At 41.3% G+C, this 13,756-nt stretch overlaps 1 protein-coding gene across 1 annotated transcript in view; it reads right to left on the bottom strand.

The window, feature by feature from the left end:
• RGS8 (regulator of G protein signaling 8) overlaps positions 1-2,921 on the bottom strand; it is a 48,120-nt gene extending 45,199 nt beyond the window's left edge. The window contains exon 1 of the mRNA XM_025402511.1: positions 2,911-2,921. The gene's annotated coding sequence lies outside the window, so the exon portion shown is untranslated. The remainder of the gene's footprint in view (positions 1-2,910) is intronic.
• Between the last annotated feature and the right edge of the window lie 10,835 nt (positions 2,922-13,756).

Raw genomic sequence — 13,756 nt, 5'->3', positions numbered from 1 at the left:
GGGGTCTAGGAATTTGCATTTATTGTTTTTCCTATTTTTTCCCCCAAAAGATGGGGTCTCACTATGTTGCCCAGGCTGGACTTAAACTCCTAGCCCCTCAAGGGATCCTTGGGCCTCAACCTCTGAAGAAGGTGGAACTACAGGCATGAGGGCTCCAGGAATTTGGATTTCTAACAACTTTCCAAAGATGCTAATGTTGGTGGTCTGGGTACTACACTTGACAACTATTGGCTTAGAGTATTGCTTCTCAGATTTTCAAATTATGGCACACACAGAAAACAATTTTTGTATGGAACACCAGAGTAAATGGAACCCAGGGCTCTGCCAGACTGCCCAAGGGCTGAGGGAAGAAATATCTCAGCACATGGCAGTGTACACTAAGCAGACAGGTTGGGGAGGTTTGACTGAGAAGGATAAAAGGGGAAAAGGTCAAATACCAAAATATGAGTGGATCACTAGGCTGTCAAAGCAACAGAAATGGATTTTGCTTTCAAGAACAGGGACTCTCTTTCATCTTTGTACCTCCAGCACCAAGTAACTATCGAGCACATATGAGGACTCTATATTTGTTAGAATAAATTGAATTAAGAAGTTTGGCAGAGAAGGAAAAAAGGAGAAGTTGTTGCCTGCAGAAAATACAGAACCAACTGAACCAATACAGAAAATACAGAAAGAAAGAAGAAAGAAACCCAGGTTTAAGAAGGCAGAAACATTTCTTTACCCATTCCTGGCCAAGGAACTCCACCATTTCCTTAGTGAAGAGGGATTGGAAGGCATCTCAAACTACACGGATTTATGGTACATTTACACTGACTTGTGATAAACTGCATAGCCTTTAAACTGCATATGTCCCATTGTCTGGTAGAGGTAAGGCTTTAGAAACCTTCTGCCACTGTGCAAATCTCTTTATTCATTCACTTGCCAGTATTTAGTTAGAGTGTTTATTCTTAGGATAAGAAGATCTGAATATTCAGAGGAAGAGATTAAAGAGATTAAATGTATAAAAAATTTATACCACCTAACACCTTGTCTTGATTTTTATCTTTTATTGAAATGAATTCTCCCAATAAACTGTAAGCTCTCTGAGAGCAGAGGCTATAACTAATTCATCTTTTTTAGCCAGTGCCTGTGCAGTACCTGTTACTTAGTAGATAGTACACACACACACTTTCTCTCTTTCTCTCTCTCATCTTCGTTTTTAAGAAAGAAGGAACAAATGAAAGGGAGAAGAAAGATGAGGAGGAAGAAAGAGAGAGAAAAGAAGAAAAAGAGGCAAAGTGTTACATGTAATGGTCCCAGAAAATGTCCACACCCTAATCCTTGGAACCTGTGACTATGTTGTCTTACTTGGCAAAGGGACTTTGCAGATATGGTTAAGGTTAAAGACTTTGAGATGAAAATATTATCCTGGGTTATCTAGGCAGACTCAATCAAATCATATGAGTCCTTAAACATGGAAGAGGAAGACAGAAGAGTGAGTCAGAGATAAAGCCAAAGAAGGAGAGATTCAAAGTAGGAGAGGGATTCAACCCATGTTTGCTAGCTTTGAAATGGAGGAAGAAGGCCAGCAGCCCAGGAATACAGTTGCCACTAGAAGCTAGAGACCACCCCAGCTGGAGTTCATCAAGGACACAGGACATCAGTTCTGTAATCACAAAGGATTGAATGCAGGGAAACAGAACCTCCCCTCTAGCCTCCAGAAGGGAATGCAGACCCAGTAACACTGATTTTAGCGCAATGAGCCCACTATGTGAATTTCAACCTACAGAACTGTAAGATAATAAATCTGTGCTGTTTAAGTCACTGTGTCCGTGGTAATTTGTTGTGGTAGTAACCGAAAATTAACACAGAGGGGCTGTTCTTGGTTGTAGTAAAGACATGTCTTGCATTTCAACAGAAGCCAAAAGCAAAAAACAATATAGAGATATAGAAGACTGTTGAAAAACCAAAATCAGAAATTAGATGGCCTTTGCCTTTTAGTGAAATGTGAGATCTAAATCTCTCCCTAACAGCATCTGTCTCTCTCTCTCCCCCTCCGTCACTCTCTCTCCTGTGCGTGCGTGCGCGAGCATGCACACACACACACACACAGACACACACACACACACACACACCCCACAAGTGAATATCTGAGCTCAATCTTAAATAATTCATCAGGATCCCTTTCCTTCCCCGGCATATCTTACTTCCAGCAAAAATAGCTTTATCCCTCTGATTGATTAGCTACTGTTGAGGAAGTCTTTCTTTGCTCTTCCATACAGTATGATCTGTCACAGGGAACACAACAAATGCCTAAGGTATAGGAGGAGAAAAGTAGAGATGGGCCACCTCCCCTGGCAAGAGAAGAGAGCCTCTGGAGATGAGAATGCAGAGCCCACTAACAGAAGGAAAGAAAGTAAACAGACAGCAGAAATACAATCAAAATCACCCAGTCCTTGGATAAGAAGGAGTCAGAAGATTCCAGGTAGACAGAAAATAGGATGGATGGATGGATGGATGGATGGATGGATGGATGGATGGATGGATATGGATATGGACATAGATACAGTTAATAGTCAAAGGAACAAAGAAAGCTGCTGGACTCCACTATATGGAACAATTTATATAGAGAGCCATGAAAGTTCAACTCTCCCTAGACTTGGGCGCAGATGGGCACAGGCCAGCCTGTGAGCACATGCACATACACACTGACACTCATCACTCACAGAGTTTAAACCTTGTGATACCTCAAGGTCACTTCTAGGGAATAGAATTTAAAATATCTATCTGGAGATCCTGTGCTTGGCCTGATCATCCTGTCTGAATAATCCTTGAACTCCGTTCATTTTTCTTATTCCATTTCCATAGGCAGAAAGTGGGCTCTAGGGTCAGAGAGGTACTCTGAGGACAAATCCCAGCTCAGCCACTTACCAGTTCTGTGACCTTGAGTAAGTCACTTAACCTCTCTATGCCACAGGGTCTTTTCCTAGAAAAGAGGGATACTCATCGTACCTGTCTCATAGGGTTGTAAAGAGAATTAGTAAGTTTATGTGTGAAAAGCCTTAACAACTAATGGATAGCCCCTCTGCTCCTTCATAATTCATGCCCCCCTGACATCTCATAATATCCTGTACTTCTCTGGTACAACAATAGCACACTACTTTTTAATTACCCGTTTTCTTGTCTGTGTCACCTGGCTAAACCATAAGCTCTATGAAGGCAGGCACAGAATCTGTCTTGTTTTACTCTGCTATACTCACCTTATCCCAGGTACTCAAATATCAATGATGGAGTTGTACCTCTCACCCTAGGTTATTAAATTATTAGCACATAGACATGGATGTTTAAAATATTTATCAGTACTCAGCTCTGTCCCTTTGGGCGAGTCATTTAAATTCTTTAGGTCCCCATTTTCTTTTCTTTTAAATGACAGGGCTACACTAGGTCATCTGTAAATTCGTTTCCAACTCTACAATTCTATAATTCTGTACTTCATTTATACTTCTTGTCTCATCTGAAATAAATTGTTAAGCAGTTTGAACAAAAAAACACCTCATGATTTGATAAAACCATTACTAGGGTATTATTAACAGCTGAGGCAGATTGTTGAAGTGATGGCCCTTCATTTGTTCACAGCTCTCTCTATCCATGACCTCTCTATCCATTCCACGGTACTCTCTCCCACCCTGATTCTAGGTTTAGCTACGTAACTTGCTTTGGCCTACAGGACAATAGCAAACAGGATGCAAGTAGACTTGAAAAGCACTTACGAATGGGGACTTGCTTTCTCTTGCCACTCGTGGAATACTATAGTTTCCTCATGAGGAACCCTGCACTAACTTACTGCATGAATGAAAACATTTGATCCAGTCCCCTCTTTTGTACCAACCCACAGCCAGTCTGCTGCCAGACATATGAATGAGGTCATATTAGATTAATCTAGCCACCAGCCAATCCACCAGCTGACTGTTGATATAAGAGCGAGCCCAGCCAAGATTAGCTAAACCAGCTCCAAACTAGAAGAATTGCCCAACTGACTCACAGAATTATGACCTAATAAATGGTTGTTGTTTTAAACCACTAAGTTTTAGGATGTTTTGTTACACTGCAAAAGCTCACTGATACATCATGGAGTAGCCCAAATTTTAGCTCTCTTCCTTGAACACCAACTATTTTTAATTTACCCCTCCCAACTTCATTTCTAGCATCAAAAAGCAAAACCGGCAAAGGCAACTAAATGAAATCTGGACTCTATTAGAAAGTTTACTTCTGAGAATCTGAATCCAGCAGCATGTCAAAAAAGCTAATCCACCATGATTAAATAGGCTTTATTCTTGGGATGCAAGTTTGGTGTAACATATGCGAGTCAATAAATATGATCCATCACATAACGAGGACTAAAAACAAAAACCACATGATCATCTCAACAGATGCAGAAAAGGCTTTCAATAAAATTCAACATCCCTTCATATTAAAAAAAAAAAAAAAAAAAAAAAAAAAAACCTCAACAAACCAGGCATCATAAGCACATACCTCAAAATAATAAGAGCTATCTATATCAAACCCACAGCCAACATCATACTGGATGGGCAAAAGTTGGAAGCATTCCCCTTGAAAGCTGGAACAAGACAATGATGCCCACTCTCACCACTCCTATCCAACATAGTACTGGAAGTCCTAGCCAGAGCAATCAGGGCAAGAGAAAGAAAGAAAACGCATCCAAATAGGAATAGAGGATATCTCTCTTCACAGACAATAGAATACTATAGCTAGAAAATTCCAGTCTCTGCCCAAAGGCTCCTAAATCAATAAACAACTTCAGCAAAGTTTCAGGATACAAAACCAATATATGAAAATTAGTAGTCAACATTTCTTTTTTTTTTTCCTTTTACTTTTTTGTTTGTTTGTTTGTTTGAGATGGAATCTTACTCTGTCGCCCAGGCTGGAGTGCAGTGGCACAATCTCAACTCACTGCAACCTCCGTCTCCTGGGTTCAAGCGATTCTCCTGCCTCAGCCTCCTGAGTAGCTGGGATTACAGGCACATGCCACCACGCCAGCTAATTTTTGTATTTTTAGAAGAGATGGGCTTTCATCATGTTGGTCAGGCTGGTCTAGAATCCCTGACCTCGTGCCCACCTCAGCCTCCCAAAGTGCTGGGATTACAGGCATGAGTCATCACACCCAGCAATTAGTAGCATTTCCATACACCAATAATGTCCAAGCTGAGAACCAAATCAACAATGCAATCCCATTTACAATAGCCCCCAAAAGAATAAAATATCTAGGAATATAACTAACCAGGGAGGTGAAAGATTTCTACAATAGGAATTACAAAACACTGCTGAAAGAAATCATAGATGACACAAACAAATGGAAAAACATTCCATGCTCACGGATAGGAAGAATCAATATTGTTCAAATAGCCATACTGCTGAAAGCTATTTACAGATTCAGCGCTATACCTGTCAAACTACCAATTAGATTTTTCACAGAACTAAAAAAATATTCTAAAATTTATTTGGAACCAAAAGAAAACCAAATAGTCAAAGCAATTTGACTGGAGAAAAAAAAAAAAAAAAAAAAGCTGGAGGTATCACACTACCCAACTTCAAACTATACAAGGCCACAGTAAATAAAACAGCATGGTCCTGGTACAAAAATAGGCACATAGACCAACAGAACAGATTAGAGAACCCAGAAATAAAGCTGCACACCCACAACCTTCTGATCTTTGACAAAGCCCACAAAAACAAGCAATGGGAAAAGGATTCCCTATTCAGTAAATTCTGCTGGAATAATTGACTAGCTATATACAGAAGATTGAAACCAGACCCCTTCCTTACATCATATACACAAATCAACCAACATGGATTAAAGACTTACATATAAAACCTAAAACTATAAACACCCTTGAAGAAAATCTAGGAAATATCATTCTTGGCATTGGCCAAGGCAAATACTTTATGGGGAAGACTCCAAAAGCAATGACAACAAAAACAAAAATAGATAAGTGGGGCCTAATTAAAGAGCTTCTACACAGCAAAAGCAACTATCAACAGGATAAACAGACAACCTAAAGAAGGGGAGAAAATATTTGCAAACTATGCATCCAACAAAGGTTTAATATCCAGAACCTATAAGGAACATAAACAAATTTACAAGAAAAAACAATCCTATTAAAAAATGGGCAAAGGACATAAACAGACACTTTTCAAAAGAAGACATATACATGGCTGACAAGCATATGAGAAAATGCTCAACATCACTAATCATTAGAGAAATACAAGCCAAAACCACAATGAGATACCATCTCCAGTCAGAATGGCTATTACTAAGAAATCAAAAAAAAAAATAGATGTTAGCAACATTGTAGAGAAAAGGGAACACTTACACACAATTGGTGGGAATGTAAATTAGTTCAGCCACTGTGGAAAGCCATCTGGAGATTTCTCAAAGAACTTAAGACAGAATTACCATTTGACCCAGCATTTTCATTGTTTGGTATACACTCAAATGAATATAAATCATTCTACCATAAAGATACATGCACATGTGTGTTTATTGCAGTATTATTCACAATAGCAAAGACATGGAATTAACCTAGGCATCCATCAATTGGTGGACTGGATAAAGAAAATGTGGTACATATACACCATGGAATATCACACAGCTATTAAAAAATGAGATCATGGCCTCTGCAGCAACATGGGTGGTGCTGGAGGTCATTATCCTAAGCAAATTAATGCAGGAACAAAAAAAACCAAGTGCCACATGTTCTCAATTATAAGTAGGTGCTAAATATTGAGTACACATGGACATAAAGAGAATAACAAAGACACAGGGCCGTATTTGAGAGTGGAAGGTAGGAGGAGAGTGAGGATAGTATCCAGTACCCTACTGGGTACTGTGCTTATTACATGGGTGACAAAATTATCTGTACACCAAACCCCCATGACACACAGTTTACCTATATAATAAACCTTCACATGTACCTCTGAACCTAAAATAAAAGGTGGAAACAAAAAAAAAAAAAGAAAGTTTACTTGTATTTTTTTCTTCTGAAATCTTGGTCAACCTTTCTTTACCTCAGGATGGTTAATTTTTTTGAATATGTTTATTAAATTACACCTATCATGACATCTCCCACTTACCTAATACAGCTTTGCGAGCTAACTCTATGCCAGCTATTTTACCCAAATGTCTAATCTTCCCAAAGGAAGACAGTAGTCTTGGAGAGAAGGAGCTGTGCTCTTTGTCCTTCACGGTGCCCACTGTGGCCTTTCTGTGATTTCCAGACTTGTAAAGCTTAGCCTAGTCAATTTTTTAAAAATTCCCATGCAGCATCCACAGGATCATCAACTGTTTATTTTTCAAAGTAAGAACATTAAAAAGTGGTTATCTGTGGCTGGGCATGGTGGCTCACGTCTGTAATCCCAGCACTTTGGGAGGCCGAGGTGGGCGGATCACTTGAGGTCAGGAGTTCGGGACAAGCCTGGCCAACAGGTGAAACCCCATCTCTACTAAAAATGCAAAAAATTAGCCGGGTGTGGTGGCACACACTTGTTATCCCATCTACTTGGGAGGAGGCATCAGAATCACTTGAACCTATGAGACAGAGGTTGCACTGAACCAAGATTAAGCCACTGCACTCCAGCCTGGGTTTTGGAGTAAGACTCCTACTCAAAAAAAAAAAAAAAAAAAAAAAAAAAAAAAAAAAGTTATCTACTATTGCCATCACTTTATAAAATCAAGAAAATCTTAATGTCAGAAAAGTATGAAACACATAATTGCAGAATGAAGGATAAGACTTTCCACAAAAGCACAACTGGTGAACTTGCACCCACATATAGGTACACAGAAATTGATATGAAGAAACATACACACTACACTACATTGGGGTTTTTTTTTTTGTCTCATTTTTCTGTGTTCAGTGATGACTTTTTCTTTGACTACTACCTATAGATAGACTGTATTTGGGAATCACTGGCCTACCTCATTGCATACATGAAACAATAACTGAGAATACCAAAACACCACAATCAGAAAAGGCATTTGGCAAGAACAGCTAAGAAATATCTTAGCATTCATAACTGCTGCTAAAGCGGTTAGTCTTTTTTCATATTGACTCTGGAAACCTACACTGGAACAGGCTTTGGCCCCTCCTTCCACTGTAGCAGATCCGAGTAAGACAAGTTTTCAGCACCACAAGAAATGGACATGTAATAAATAGCCACAACTAACATTTTCCAGAACACTTTGAAGAAAAACAAACCTTCCTCCATTTTAGCACACTCAGAGCTACTGGAGCTCAGGAATCCTATTGAAGGGGACTCTGCAGGCCAAATGTGAATTTTGAGCCACTGTAAAACTACCGCAATCACTTAAAAAAAAATTAAGAGATAGGGCCTTACTATGTTGCCTAGGCTGGATTCAAATCCCCAGGCTCAAGCAAATCTCTCACCTCAGCCTTCTGACTAGCTGGGACTGCAGGCACATGCTGATGCACCCGGCTCTACAATTGCTCTTAGCCATTTAAGAAAGCATTTTCTCTAACCCAGGCTAATACCCGATATGAACAGCAAGGGATACAGAAGTGGTCGATAGACAATGCAGAAGCAAGATGAAACAGAACAGCCATTTCCTAGGGCATACCAACTGCATCATTTACTCAGTCTTTAGAGAGGAGAGATTGGAGGTCAATACACTACAGCTTAATGTACATGTGCATACGCTTAAGATAAATATTGGGTTATATACATTCTGTATCTGGTAGATGTGGAATTTCAAAACTTCCACAGAATCGTGCACCTACACCTGCCCATTTACAAGCTCCTGCACCCATATATAGTGCTCAATATAAATTTTGTTTAAAGGATGAATGAATAACTAAATCTGCTGGGAAGAGGATTTATTAATTTAATTAACATATTTATTGTGTACCTTTTATAGGCCAGACATTGTGCTAAGGATACATTTACTAGGGCTACTCCCATAAAAGAAACAATCTTGGTTTCTTCTCTAGTTCTCATTCTCCCTACCCTGCCTCTGTTCCTCTGTAAGAACCTATCCAATTTGGGAATTCACCAACTACTCAACTTTTAGACATCCCAAAGCCATTCTCAACAATCGCCCTCCAAGCCTGTCTTTTGTTTCTGAACTGCTATTGCTCCAAACCTAGTCTGTGTCTAGCTTTATTTTTTATTTATTTTATTTTATTTTATTTTTGAGATGGAGTCTGGCTCAATAAGTGCTGGGAGACTTATTGTATGTCTGACTCTGTCACTCAGGCTGGAATGTAGTGTCATGATCTTGGCTCACTGCAACCTCTGCCTCCTGGGTTCAAGTGATTCTCATGTCCCAGCCTCCTGAGTAGCTGGAATTACAGACGTGCACCACCACACCTGGCTAATTTTCGTATTTTTAGTAGAGATGGGATTTCACCATGTTGGCCAGGCTGGTCTCGAACTCCTGACCTAAAGTGACCTATCCTGCCCTAGCCTCTCAAAGTGCTGAGATTACAGGCATGAGCCACCATGTCCGGCCTCTGTCTAACTTTAAACCTTGGATCTGGTGCCCTGATTTCAATCCTGTCTTTGTGCCTTGTAGCTATTGCTGTGTAACTACTCAAAAGCTGTTTGGCTTCAAATAATCACCACTTGTTATTGATCATGAATCTCTGAGTCATTTGGCTGATTCAGCTTATCTGGGGCAGGCTTGGTTGATCTTCGCTGGGCTGGTTTATGAACCTGAAGGGAGTTGGTGGATCAGCTGAGACTGGTTGGCCTAGAATGCTCTCACTCATATGCCTGACATTTGGCTGTCTGCTGGCTAGGGTGCTAGGGGTGGCTGGGCCACATGTTTCTCATCATCTGTCTGGCTAAGCAAGCTTTTCCATTTGTATGGCAGAAGTAGGAGTCCCAAGAGAAACAGCAAAAGTGCAAAGACATTTTCAAGCCCAGGTTTGGATCTACTGCAACCTCACTCTGCCACATTTTACTGGCCAACCCAAGCCATAAAGCCAGCGCAGACTCAAGAGGCAAAGAAACTCCACATCTTGATGAGAAAAGCTGCAGTCATGTTATAAAGGCATGGATATGTGGAGAGGTAGAGAATTGGGGCCATTTCAATGCCGAATCTAACACAATCTTGGTAGTTGAATTTATTTCTGGAGTTTAAACTCTTGACTCTTCCTGTTGATATCAGACCTGGCTCGTGTCTCTGACTTTTCCAACCCTGCTACCTCAGGTAAGAATTTCCACTCACTTTTCACCCCTTAGGGGGCACCCTCTGAAGCCAGCCCCTTGCTAACAAGAAGGAAACTCAGACCCCATCCATGAATCAGTTCCGTTATTCTTAAGTAATCTTTCTCTTGTCTTGAAAAAAAGAACCCCTTCAGCTATTGTTAAAAATAGATATCTGAACCAGGCTGAACTCCGGCTGACAACTGTAATCAAAATTCTGATACCCAGAGAGGGCAGACCACAGAAGAAGAACCCTTACAAGATGCTACCTTAACAAGGCTGAATCCTTATTGAAAGACAGAAATAAAATACTGTATTTTCTCAATTCTAAAACACTTTTTTTTCACATTTTCACATTTCTAAAGCTGAGATGTCTTATAATCAGTGTGTATCTATAATGTGATAAAATTGGTCATTATCCCTCACCCCAACCAATCCGCCTGAAAAAATACACAGCTGAATTAAAAACATAATTCATCTTTCAATTGATAGAATCTTGTAACTGTGGTGGGCCACCACTCTTCATTGCAAATGCCAATTGAGTGCTTACTAGAATGATTTAAACGAAAGCAGGAGAAAAGTAAGGCCATGAGAACTGGTAGGGCTTCCAAAAGCTTCTGTGTGTTAATGTCTCCAATTCAGGGACTTAGAGGGAATACTAGCAATACCAGGCAGGACAACACAAACAGGTGATTGTCGTCCTCCCTTGACTTTTTCTAGAATGATGATTATTGAAAGGGAACAGATGTGAGTTCCCCTGTTTCTCTCTTCCCCTGCTACCCTCTGGCACAGTGGCTGCTGGCCACTAGAATGGAGAGAAAGGTAAAATCAAGGAGAAGAAAGAAGCCAAAGCCACGTAAAATTCACAAACCGGTTGGTGGTCTTTCTGTAAGGAGCTGGTATAATCTGGTCATTGCTTGATTTGTTTCATTGGGTTGGTTTCTTTTATTGTGTCCATCATAGCAGTTAAGCAGGCAGGCTCTAGAGTCAGACTGCATTGGTTTAAATCCCAGCTATTTTAAAGTGGTGTGACTTTAGGCAACTAATAACCCTGCTATGCCTCAGTTTCTGCATCTATAAAACAGGGGTCAAAAATTACTTGATATTTGTACACTTACAGTAATATCTGCCACATAGAAACATGAAATAATTTGTTATTATTGCCTTCTACTTGAAATTCCCTTGGAGAAGAAGAATCTCCTTTCTCTGGAAAGCCAAATATAATTCCTTAAAGTCCTAGAAGCAACCTTTAGTCCCTCCCTGATGCTTATTTTCCCCCTAAGATTAAAGCCACATAGTCCTTTCCCCAAGATGCTTGCTTTTTTGTGGGTGAAAAAAATCAGCAATATTATTATGATGAGAGTGAATTTGCTATTGAACATATTCCCTTTTTGGTGTTCAAAACTCCACCAGTGCTAAGAAAAGGGCAGAGTCGCCTCAGCTAGAGTCAGGTGCTTATCATCATTTTGTTTAACCTTGAAATAATTCTTACTTCGTAAGCACAGAATTCACTGCATAAATTAGACCAAGGGGAATTAGAACAATGTGTGTGTAACTCTGTGCACACATGTCTCTGTAATGAATGTGGAGTTACATATATTCAGCACGTCTGTGTAAGCGCCCAGAGACTTATTGTATGTCTGAAAAATAGAGCCCAGAGAAGCACAAAGCTATTTATTTGGAAGAAATTAGACTGTTTTTATGATTCTGAAAAGGTTAAGGCAGAAGATAGGTGACTGCGTAGAGGGAGTTATGACTTGCGCATTTTGATTCATCTTTTCTTATTAAAAGCCGCCTCTCCCTCTGCTGCACTTTCATCACCCTGCATGCCTCCATCCCCGGGCCAGAGGGGTTTTCACATCACCACAGAGGCAGGCCTTCCTTCATTTGATTTATTGCATTTGGGATTAAATACATTGAAAGGGGGCCATGGCTGAATGGGTGTTTCTCGCCTGGCTTGCTCGGTATTTAGAAATCAGAGAAGCAGCTTCATGGTGTATGTGGAAGGGGATGGAGTGTAGAGAGGAGGAGGTGGTTTCAGCAGACAGGCAAGTCTTCCCATCTTCCCAGGAGCAAAGATTAGTTCCCAGGGCCCAGGTCTCAGTGGCAGGGGGTCAAGGAAAGCAGGCCCAAGGCCTTTCCTAACTCTTAGCCCCCAGGGATGGGCACATGCCACAGGGAAAGTGAAAAACATTTTACAAAACAGACTAGACACGTGCCACATGACTGTGTCCTTAGAAACTTCCACACGGATCCCTTTTGGAGGCTCTTCTCCCTGTGCTGTGGCTCCCCAAAGCCTGCTTCATTGCTGCAGGGACCTTAAGAATCCGAGGGGATTCACAGAGCTCTGGGGATTGCAACGGGATTACCGGGGAGGGATGCAGGGAAAATCCCCGGAGAGGCCTGCAATGTGCTGCAGGCCTGGGGCCTTCCTGGCAGGACGGATATCTCTATTCCTGGAGCCAAAAGTTCTGGGATCTGCAGAAAGGGATCCCTCGGGGACTATAATGAATGCGGTGCTCCAGCAGTGCCAGCTCGGTTCAGCTGCTTGATTAATGACATATGAGGGCTCACGGCAAATTTAACAGGAGGGCGCACCCTCACACAGTGCCTGCCCTGGATAAGATCCGGCACCTCACACCCTACAGGAGACTGCAGAGGGGCTCACATGACTCCTTCCCGAGCTCTGCATCCAGAGCGAAGCCCGGAAGAGCCCGCCTGCGTCTCAGGTTCTGTGTCCGGAGTGCATAACAATGCGCCCCAGAGCCCGCCGAGGGGAGGACTGGCTCCATCTGCTCCTTCCCAATTCTCGGCTGCGGGGAGGGGGAGGGGGATCCCTCAGCGGTTAGGCCGGGTCCTGCTCGGTTATTGGCTGACACATTTTCAAAGCTACTCTCAAAGGCTTTTATGAAAATGCTGTTGCCGGGCAGCAGCTAAAGCCATTTGCCCTAGAAAATGGAAGGAAGCAGGTGTAACTATTCACCCCAACATGACCCCCAAACATTCCCCCCGACACACACGCTAGTCTACAGTGTGTTACTTTGTCCCTGTATATTTCAATAAGCGCACCAATCTGACACCTCAGCATTCCTCCCCGAAAATGTAACCATGAGGATTGTTCTGCCTGGTTTCTCTTTCAAGAGAAAGGAGGTGCCAATCCAGGGTGGTATTCCAGGAGACACCCCAGGTTCAGCTTCGGGCTGCCTCTGGCGGCAGAAGACACAGGGTGCATCTTCCGTCTTCAAATTCCCATAGCTTTCAGGAGATAGCAGAATTGCTGGAAGTCATGAGGGTCTTAGAAAGACCAAATGCTTTTTGTTAGAGTTCTCATTCTACTAAGTACACAAAACCGAACAGCATTTAAAAATTAATGTAATGTCTAATTTTTGTTAAATGATGAAATTTTATATTTCAAAGTGCTTTGAATTGGAAGCTTTGTATTCAAAAGGACTCTCACAGTCATCTAATTTGATCATCATGATAGTCCAGTGGATTACTTACATTGGACGAAATTGAGACACCAGCAAAACACAGT

The sequence above is a fragment of the Theropithecus gelada genome, chromosome 1, assembly GCF_003255815.1.
Source record: "Theropithecus gelada isolate Dixy chromosome 1, Tgel_1.0, whole genome shotgun sequence".
Lineage (NCBI taxonomy): Eukaryota > Metazoa > Chordata > Mammalia > Primates > Cercopithecidae > Theropithecus > Theropithecus gelada.
The sequence above is the reverse complement of the archived record's forward strand: the minus strand, read 5'-3'. Positions and strand labels throughout refer to the sequence as shown.